Below are 11,432 nucleotides of genomic sequence, written 5' to 3' on the forward strand. Positions count from 1 at the left end.
AGCATATATATATATATATCTATACAGATAATATACACAACTTTCTACTATATATTTTTTTATTGTATCATTAAAATTGTGTTAAAAAAATTTAATATTTCTTATGTTATCTAATTCGACATCACTTGAATTACCAAACATTAAACTTCTTATTCTTAGGGTTCAATTATTAGTCAAATTATAAAAGGAGATTTTTGGGATATATTAAGTACTATAGAGTATTTGTACGCAGCTTTATCACTATTGCAAGCCCGTTAGCAGAACTCCTACGATGTGATTCCTTCCCTTGGTTTGCAGTTATTCAGTACTTCTCTCACGACTTGAAGGGCGAATTGACAAAGCCATTATTTCTCAATTCATTTTCCATGCAAGAAGATGATATCAGTGGTATGGTTTCTATAACAGAAAATTAGAAATAAATTTGCTTAAGGCATTAACATGTGCCGGGGAGATAACAAATATGGAGGCTATGGCAAAATGGTCTCAGTTCTTAATGGTCTATGCGTACAATTAAGATATATAAATCAAAAAAGCATTTGTGAAGTGTTGACACTAGCTGTCCATGCCTCTAAGTGACAAAGGTTCCTAATTGAATTACTTTGGTTTGAACCTATCTTTGAATAAAAAATAGGATCCACAAGTATGATGGGAGATGGTCTATGCCGCATCACCCTGAACACACTAACAGATGAGTCTACATAACTTCATCCCTTAATCTCATTACCTGTTTTCCCTTCTAGAGCAATTAAAGATAATGGCGGGGGGAGGAGGGGAGTGGGGAGTGGGGGGAGTGCGAGTGTCTCCCCTCTATTGGGTCTAGGGGCAGTTCCCCCAAAAATATATTTTTTTAATGTACTTAACACTCTAGCGACAAGTTCAATAGTTCCTTGATGCTCGAAAGAGAGCATTATCGTGCCTAGTACTTGTTAGAATTCAAAAGCATGACACTACAAAGTATAGAGGTCAATGCCCTAAGACTAATTGGAATGTTACATCACCCCTATCATGGTGCCCTGATGCCATGGAGACATACAAAAGAGATTCTATCAACTTGTTATGATATAAGATAATAAGCTACTTTGGGTCATTTTCATATCAATTTTTTTTTTTGTCGATGGAGGAATATGGGATTTCGACTTATCTTATGCAAAGTGTTGATTTTAACCGTCCTTGTGGGTCCAAGTGTGTAGAGAGATTCAATTATGGTGTAATTTTTATAATTCTCCTCATTTTATTCATAATGGATTTTTTGGTGTGGTGTGGCTCCTTAATTTTGTCCTATTCTCAACATTTTTCACATTAAATTTTATGTTATTTGTGTTCTCTTATTTTGTCCACTTCTATTCAAAAGTTTTATAATTCTCCTCACTAATTGTCCACAAAATTGCAGTTGAAGCATGTAATGTTAAACTTGGCTTATGTGCAGATGGATTCATCCCGTATAATCACACCATAACCTCGTATTAATTTTATCCAGTAATCATTATATCGTACAATTTCTCCCCTCATATGTGCATGATTGTGTCATTCTTAATTATGATTTTGATCATATTAGGCCCACTTAGTCCAAAGGAAAAAATTGATGTTTACTTACAACCTCTCATTGATGAGCCTCAAATGTTGTCAGAGACAGGTGTGCTTATGACATTGCTACGAAATAAAACTCTTAAGTAAATTGCTCTTTTGTGGACAATTAGTGGCTCCCGGCTGTTAACCTCACTTTTGGTTGAGGTTTATTTTTTCCTCTTTAAGTAACCTAGGGTCTAGTCATAGAATTTTTCTGTTGACTACTCTTAGAGAACTAGAAAAGGAACTCACAATTAGAAACTCTAAACTATTCTTTTCTCAACTTGAAGTTCCACATATTGGTCCTAACCTCTAGCACTTAGTAGGTGGGGTCAATATGGGAGAGCTCAAGGTGAGTCCCCATAGGACTGCTTGGCCTTAGAGCTGACCTTGGGTGTTGGTCTGGAGCTGGTTCATTCACTTTCAATCACTTTCAATCACTTTCACTCATAACCCTAAGCCCAAACTTTGTTGACTTTGATCCTTTGATCCTTTGGGAGACTCATGTAGATGTCCCCTAGCCCCACTAGCCCTAGGCTGGAGCTTAGCTAGGACCAGTACATAGAGGACACAAATGAGGATTCCATTGGTCCATGACTCACATAGAGTGGTTGGCACCCCAATTTTACCAAAATATCCAACTCGGCATTTTGCCCCCCAAACCTACCCAAATTACCTAAACACCCCCAAACCCTAAATTTGACAAAAATTCCTAATTTCACCCAAAATACCCAAATTTGTTCAAAAATCATTTCAAACCACTTCAAACAACCCAAATTGCTTAAAACTACCCAAAATTTTCAAAATTACCAAAAAAAACCCCAAATTTGCCAAAATTACAAAAATACCCTTGGTTGCCTAAACTTTGGGTGTCCCAAACTTTTCCAAAGCCCTTAAAATCATCTCAAATGTCCCCAAAACAAATTTGAACCCTTCAATTAAACTCAATTTGGTCAATTTGATAATTTTGACCAAAATCCCCAACTTCCTTCAATTGAACCCACCTTAGCTGGTCATTTCCAACTGGCTTTAACACTTTGAAGCCCTCCACATAAGTATCATTTAGCACCCACTAATTGGCCCTGATAGCCACCCCAAGCCATTTTCATTTAAACCCCCCTCCCATGGTCAAAAGAGAGAGAGAGCTCAAATTTCCTTGAGGAAACTCTGCACAATTGCTCTTAGACACTCTCCAAGAACACCTGAGCCCATTGCAACCATTCTCCTCCTCTGGTTCACACTGTGAGAGCTCAATTTTGAGATCAAAATTTGCTTTAAAACCAGGACAGATCTCTCCACACTTCCACAATCCACCAAACTTTAATTAACTGTGCACACACCATCCCCATAGTGAGAGGAGTTGATTCCCCACAAAAGTCCCCTCTCAAACAAACTCTAGCATAGACTTTGATCAACACCTGAAATTGAGCTTAGTCAAAAACATACCAAGACAATTCATCAGGGCTTTAGACTTCATCTAGAGGTTCGTTCAACCCAATTAAAGCTACCACAACCATTTGATTGAGGCCTCCCCTCTCAGACAAAGGTATTGAGCGCTAACTCTAACCCGAGCATATTTTGATTCTCCATGAGTAAGTATTTACTATATTTCATACAGTATAAACCCTATAGATGTGTTCTTCTTGAGTAGATAAAAGTTTAGAAACAAATCCCATGCAATTTGGTTGAGTCTAGATGAAGATCTTAGGGTTTTAGTGTGAACGGCTTATGAGTTAGGTCATTTGGGGATGATGAATGGATGTCGTTTGATTGCGCGTTTATTTCATGGATTACTGAGATCGCGTTGGACGAATGGATGGAGTGAAAAGGTTGGCCGCGTGGAAGCTGAGGTGGATGGCGGCGTCGAATGGCGGTGCACCGCGTGTGAGCTCGGAGCCGTCGTAGGATGAGGTGGCGCCACGTGGATAAGTAGAAAAATATGGATTTTCTGAATTTATTTTAATACCTGAACTTCAAAAATCCATATCTTTTTCTAGAAAAATTATAAAAATAAAAAAAATACCCATTTGCTCAGTGAATAGAGGAGAATAATGTGGACAATAAATAAAAATTATTTGCCAAGTGTATGCTTTTTAATTAATTAAATAATGTCTGAGGTATTTTAATTCATTATAATTAAATACTAATCACTATGGCATGAAATTTTTAGGGTTGATTCCTCATGATAGAGAGCACCTCCTCTGATTTTTCTAAGGTCAGAAAGCACCTTTGTGCTTCTAACCATAATTTCCAAACTTAAGTAACTATTTTGGCTTTATTTAATCATATAAATAAAAATATTCCTCAAAAAATTATGGGATTAATTTTGCTAGGTTTCTTATTGTCAGAGGAGCTTAGGAAAAAATATTGTAATGATTTGAATAATTTTTTATATTTCTATTATTAATTAAACATTTTACTTTGTATTAATTTATTTAAATTAAATATAAATCAAAATTTGACAAAATTAATTCCACATTATTCATAAAAATAATTTCAACTCACTATAAAAATTTCAAATTTATTTAAGTTGATTTGGCCATTAAAGTGAATTTTGTAAGTAAAAATAGTATTTTGCACAAAAGCAATTATATTAAATTAAATGAACTTAGAAAAATTATGAAAAATATTTTTCTGAATTTCTTGTGATTAGGGGTATTTAATAAAAATATAGGTTATTTTTATGAAAATATTGTATTTTTTAAAGTATATTTTGAATTAAAAATAATTAAAATAATCAAAATTTTCAAAAATGCAAAAGGTAGTTAAAAAATGAGTGCAATTCTTCCCTAATCACTTGAGACACCTTCAAATATTTTTCTTTATTTTTATAAATTAAAAAAAATAAAAGTAAATTAAAAAATAAATTTCTAAAGGCCTAAATGTATTTTTCTTATTTTCTATTAAATTAATCATAATAAATTTAAAATAAATCATAAAAATATAAAATTTGTTCCTCTGAGTTTCTTGAACTCCTCTGAGTTTCTTGGACTTATGAGGGTTTAATAAAAATTTAAAAGTAATTTTTGAACATTAAAACATATTTTTATATTTAAGTAATCATTACAGATGACATTTAAATAATTATAATAATTACGATATTATTCAAAAAATCATAAAATTTTGTCTAAGTATTCTTCTAACCTAGGAAAACCTTCAATAATTTCCCCCATGAATTAAAACTTTAATTTGATTAATTAAATAAATTAACATTGAAAAATCCTATTTTTGGGTTAAAATAATTATTTTAAATTAAATCAAATTTTGAAAAATCATACTTTCCTCAAGGCCATTTGAATTTTGCTTGAAGAATTATAAGATGAGAAGCTGAAAGGACAAAGTTGTAATTTTAGATTTTGGTGCCTTAATAAAATTTATGATTAATCAAAGGGAAAAATGGGTAATTTTGATCTTAATAACTATGTTTGGATGATTGAAATACAATGAGATTAAAAGATAGAAACTCACTTAACACATTTCACGATATCAACAAAATCATAATTTCCCTAATCATCATGACTTAGAGTCAATTAAGATCAAATGATTCTTAAGTGAGGGACTTAAGCTTGGGAGATGATAATTTACTTATCTTAATCCTAAAATTGATGATGATATGATCTTTCAATAAGAATATATGTCACTTAAAACAAAATTTTAACCACCACCCTTTTCCACTTTTATGATTGTTAAGGGCTTGGTAGTGACCTATGCTCAATGTCTAAACTCAATTGATTGAATTTAGAAGATAATATGATTGGGGATCAACATCCTTAAGCACTCCAAGTCCATTTGTGATGGGAACCAAATCTTTAATGACTTGAGCTTGCCTTAGGGGCATTCATCCATATAATATTTAAAGTAAAGTATCAAATTGACTAAATCCTCTTATCCTTATAATAATTGAATTTTCAAGCTTCACTAGGCAACCGGGTGATCATACTCTAACCTTGGATGATTAATAGAATAATATGATAAGTTCTAAAAGAACTCAACATAATTTAAGAGATCCTCGAAGTAGTTCAGGGTCATTCCCCCGAACACTTTGGAATCTTTTGAATATTTTGAAGGGCAAATTGAACTTGTTATATTTTGTTCTAAAAATTACCCACTAAGAACTTCGAAGGCCCAATAGAATCATACTTTGGGTTTGGATAACTATACCTTCATCTACTCTTGCAATTTAAATTCTTTGTAAAATTATATGCATGTCTTGTAAGTACTAACCTTTCAAGTGGAGGAATGAGAAGAATCGACAGGTAAGCCTTTTAAATTACTGTGTTTACCTTTCTGTACTTTTTTGCTTCAAACCTACATGTTAAACAACGATGTCACCTTGCAGGAAAACCAAAACAGCTAGAATAGTCACAAAACCAAAATAAAAATTTAAAAGTCAAACAAGATAAAATTCACTCCCACACATTTAAAATATAAAGACAACTCAAAATTTAATCACAAACATCACAAAATAAAAATCGTAACTAAATTAAAACATATCTATCGGAAGATCGGGAATCCCTCGGAGGAGGTAACCTAGGGTTGCTACGAGACTTCTCACGGTCTAAATGAAAGTATGAAACTCATTAGGTTGAGTTTAGTAAATTCATTTGGAATAAGTGAATCTGAAAGAAAATAGTGGTACCGGAATGAAGGAACCGTAGGATCCTAACCGATGTCACTCTAGTCAACTTTGACATGCTCCATAATATTTAAGGAACCATAACCTTAGGTACATTTGATTTGACATCGTGACTTGACACATTAGCAAACTTAAACTTGCCACGATGAGGAGCTTGAAGATAGCATTGTGGGCAACACGACCATCTTCAACAACAAAGCAAGTCTACACCAGCTAAACCATCCTTTCTTTAGAATTAAACAACCAAGCCATAGAACTTTGAGGTTGTCCACCAAGGGTGACATAAATCCTTAACTCCTCTTTAAGCTTTTGTATAGCTCTGCTATACAATATAAGTCCTAACTTGTCTTAGGATTCCGAGATTGTTGTTCATCACGACCTAAATCCTCACATCTTTCAGGCTATTGGTGTGATCGTTTCACATGAATCTAAGCCATAACTAATAAAATTGGCAGAATGAAACACTTAAATATTTCCCCTCAAAACTAAAGCCAAACCATAGAATAGCTTGGGAAGTCACTGAGGTTCTCCTCGGGATCAATGACATCCCCTAGTTCTTTTTCTTTTGGATTCTAAAATGAATGTTCCAAATTTGAGTCATTCCCATTTCACACATCATTGTCCGATCTCTTTGAAAAGTCCAATTCCTTTGACATTTTTGATAGCTTGGGAAGTCACTGAGGTTCTCCTCGGGATCAATGACATCCCCTAGTTCTTTTTCTTTTGGATTCTAAAATGAATGTTCCAAATTTGAGTCATTCCCATTTCACACATCATTGTCCGATCTCTTTGAAAAGTCCAATTCCTTTGACATTTTTGAAGATAATATCCCCTAATTTTATCGAGAGTCTTCTTAGGTGATTTCGATCATCTAATATGTAATTAACTATAGGGGTTTGCTCTTATAGAAAGCTTTTATGAACCCAACTTAATATAACCCTATTTAATTTTTTGTATTAAATAGAGGAACTTGTCAGCTTACAAATAAAAAAATGGTTTTTGGTTTTTGCAGACCAAATGGATGCCATATATTTCTTAGTTTATTTGATCGGGCCTTACCTTCAAGTCTTGTGTTTATCTTTCGGGATAGATACATGGCTTGAGGTGTAATGCTCTTTCATTTAAACTATGAAAGATATAGGTTGTCATGATGGAAGAGATTTCTTGGTTAAGGCCCAAAAAATGGGATGAAATCCCTTAATTCAGGGACCCATTGGTCCATAGCTCACTTGATTAGATTTAGGGTGATTTAGCCTGGTCCAAAGGAGAAGCTTAGTGGCTGTGGGGGTCCTTATTTGACTAACTTGGTTTGATTAAGTCAATTTAGATGAAAAGGGTCTATTTGGGTCAAGTGGCTTGATGTGGGTTTTGGGTTGATCTAGACATGCTATTGAACTTTGATTGAACAATTTTGTGTGGAAAATTTTCATGAGGAGTTTAGAAAATATTTTGAGTGATTTTGAATTGGTTTGGAGGTTCAATTTGGAGGATTTTGGGCATTTGGTCAATTTGGGGGTGTTGGGTTAGGCTTGGGTTTAGGTTAGGCTAAGGTTAGGTTAGGTCTGAATTAGCTAAGGTTGGGTTAGGTCTAAATTGATGGTTCAAAATTGTCTATAGGAATGTCATAAAGAGTTTTAAACATAAATTGGGTGTCAATTTTTGGGTTAGGGCATTCAATTTAGTGTAATTTGGAGACAACCAATTTGGGGCAATTTTAGGGATTTTGAATGTGGGTTGAAATTGAGTGAAATTGAGGCTTGAACAAGGCCAATTGAAGGTTCAATTTGATATTTTGGATTTTTAGGAATAATTTAGGGTTCAAATTGAGGCAATTGAGTGGATCGTATGGCTCAATTAGGTGAGATTAAGTCATAGGGTCAAAATTGGGGGTTTAATTTGGATCAAAATTGAGCTCAAAGAATGGGTCAATTAGGCTTGTATTTAGTTTTAATTGATCATATGAAAGATGAATTTGAGTTTAGAATTGAAATTGGGGAGGATTGGGGCCAAATTGATGGGCATGTGAGGTGAATTTGGAGAAATTGGGCCTTTAAAGGCAATTTGGGGCTTTTAGTCAAAGTGGTCAATTTGGCCAAATTATGTTCAATAAAAGGGTTCCAATTAGTTTTAGGGACATTTGAAATGATTTTGAGGGTTTTAGGAAAGTTTGGGCTACCAAATGTATTTTTGTAAATTTGACAAATTTGTGGGTATTTTGGTAATTTTGAAATTTTTTGAATGTTTTGGGCAATTTGGGTAGTTTCAAATGGTTTGAAATGAATTTTGAATAAGTTTCCATATTTTGAATGAATTTGGGAATTTTGATCAAATTTAGGGTTTCAAGGGTATTTAGGTAATTTGGGTGGATTTAGGGGCAAAATGCCAAGTTGGATATTTTGGTAGAATTCGGGTGTCAACCACTTTATATGAGCTATGGGCTAATGAAATCCCCATTTGGGTCCTCTATGTAGTGGTCTTAGCTAAACTCTAGCCAAGGGTCAGTGGGTCTAGGGAACCATCTACATGAGTTTCCCAAAAGATCAAGGGATCAAAGTCAACCAATCTGGATTTTAGGGTTGTGAGTGAAAGTGGGTGCAACTGAGTGCAAGTGAGTGAACTAGCTCTAGCATGTCACATTGTGGGGCAAGTGAGTGAACTAGCTACAGAGCAACACCCAGGTTCAACCCTAAGGCCAAGAAATCCTATGGGTAAGTGCTAGAGGTTATGACCAGTATATGAAACTTTAAGTTGAGCACAAAAGAGTTCAGAATTTCTAAATGTGATGGTTCCTTTTCTAGTTTTCTAGGAATAGTCAACAAGAAAGTCATATGACTAAATCTTAGGCCACTAAAGAGGGAAAACTAAATCTCAACCAAAAGTGATGTCAACACATTGGTTTTAATTATGTATGAGTTCGAATAGCTTCGAGAGAGGCACTTAGCCTCTCGGTCGCAAACATCTGAGTTCGAGCTATGGATGCAAGTGGCTGAAAGAAGAAGGGGAGAGTCTATGGCTTCGAAGTGAAGGGCATAACATTCGAGACTGAGATTTCTCGTGCTCTTATGTGTTTCCTGAGCTCTTCATAGTTGGATCATGATACTCTTGCCAGGCACGTCACTGTAATGAATTAAGAGCACTGTCAGTTGCATGACCAGGTGATTCAAGGCAGGTATGGGGTTGAGGATTCCATATCGCACATAGTGGAGAGCTTGGTAGATCGTCGGGGTAAGCTGCCGATGACGTTTGTAGTTAAGGAGGAGGAGGAGGAGGAGGAGGGAAATAAGGATTAGGAGTTTTCTATGTTTTCTTTTTATTTTTCAGCATTCCATTGAACTATTGTTATGGAGTTTTATGCGAACTTTATTGTTGAGATTTAGGACTGTTTGATACATTATTTTAATTTTCATTATCGGTATTTATTTGAGCTATAAATTGTGTTACTATAATGGATTAATATATTGTTGAGATATACATTATTTGTTGCGTGCAGGTTATGCGGCGGCTCTAATGTTAATTATTTTAATCTAATCGTTCTTATATATATATATATATATATTTATTTATTTTATTATTATTTTTTTTTTGTATTACATGTTTGCATCGGACTTGAGTCGAATATCCTGACACAATCACAACAATTTTTCCACTGGGTTTTGATAATTTCAACTGCAAATATGCCGGAAATCCAACTTAAACTAAACAAGTTGGACCTTTCAACGCGAAGTTGACATATTTATAGACTTGATATTAATCGACGCAATGGGACAAAAATCCAATGCAAAAAAAAATTACGTCAAAATGTTTTGATCACATTATTGATCACTAGTTTATCTGTGAAAAAAAAAAAAAATAGATGCAAAACAAATGCAAATCCGACCATAATACCATATTATAGTCCGATTTGCTATTATTTTGTGTTTGATATGTCCGATGCAAATGTACATAATTTATGTAATGTAATGCTCCAATTTCCATTCGTACGCCGCAATTCTAGGCACCATTAACTTACTTTTAGCTGTTTTAAGATAATTTTTTTTTATGGACTATGAGATTTTGTATTCTCTTACTGAAGGAGTTGATTGTGAGCATTTTTGTGCTTTCAATAGTGTAGAGAGGCTCAAATGTGGTGTAATTTGTACGATGCTCTTCATTTTCTTCGTAGTAGATTTCTTGGTATAGTGTAGCTCCATTATATTTTCTCGTTCATGAGACTTTCCACCATAATTCTTATCTTCATTACATTTTCTTATTTTTTAAGCTTCTATTTAAAGTTTTACTTTAGATCTCTTAAACCGATTTTCTGCAAATCACATCTCTCCCCCAACATGTCCTTGGCCAAACATGTGCACAAGTGAACATGATTTTGCTCGCCACTATCCAAATCGCAAGACCATGAATTATCAACCACTTGTTCTCACTAGTTTACTACAGCTATTACAGATTTCTATTGCTGTTGGGCAATGCTTCACCGTACAAGCATGACTAAATCAACCTCTAGTACAACTTACAACTATTATAAAATCATTTGTAGTTGCATAATAATCACACACATCTACAGAACTTGGTTGAATATGTGGGAATAGCTATAACATCTCATAAAGGCTACGGGGGAACTGTTGTTTTTGAAAACTTGTCTGCAGCAACAAATAATACTTTAAATTGTTTCTTTGACTCTGAAGCATCCGTTCACGCCTTGCTACTATCCTTGATTATGCTTGTGCTAGTAAGATGGAAATATCTTATATGAACACACTTTCAGTTTGTCAAGTAAAACTTAATATTCGGCAGTATCCAATTTTGTCCTGGAGACCTGAATAGAGCAATGAAGGATGGGTTTGAGAAAGATAGAGAAAGCAGTAGCACACTAATAAATAGTAGTAGATTTCAATAACTTTTAATCGTGAAACGTGCCCCCTATTTATAGAAATAGGTCTTTATATATTTACACGTTGTATCCCTAAAATACGTAGGTATGGCGGGGACATTCTGGTCCGTACATGAATATTTCCCATGAGGCCCATGGGTATAGATGAGCGGTTGTTAGGCTGGGCGGCTTATGAGGTTGGGCAGCTGTAAGGCCAAGCCGCCCTCAAGCCGGACAGCTACTTGCTGGGGCTCCTTATTGCCCGCCTTGGAACCGGGGTTCCGTTTCACTTTCTCAATTTATTCGAGTTTGAAGGTGACATGTACGTCCAAGTAGATCTGATCCGATGGATTTTTCAGGGGCGGT

This window comes from Phalaenopsis equestris, unplaced genomic scaffold (genome assembly GCF_001263595.1).
Source record: "Phalaenopsis equestris unplaced genomic scaffold, ASM126359v1 Scaffold000846, whole genome shotgun sequence".
Classification (NCBI taxonomy): Eukaryota; Viridiplantae; Streptophyta; class Magnoliopsida; order Asparagales; family Orchidaceae; genus Phalaenopsis; species Phalaenopsis equestris.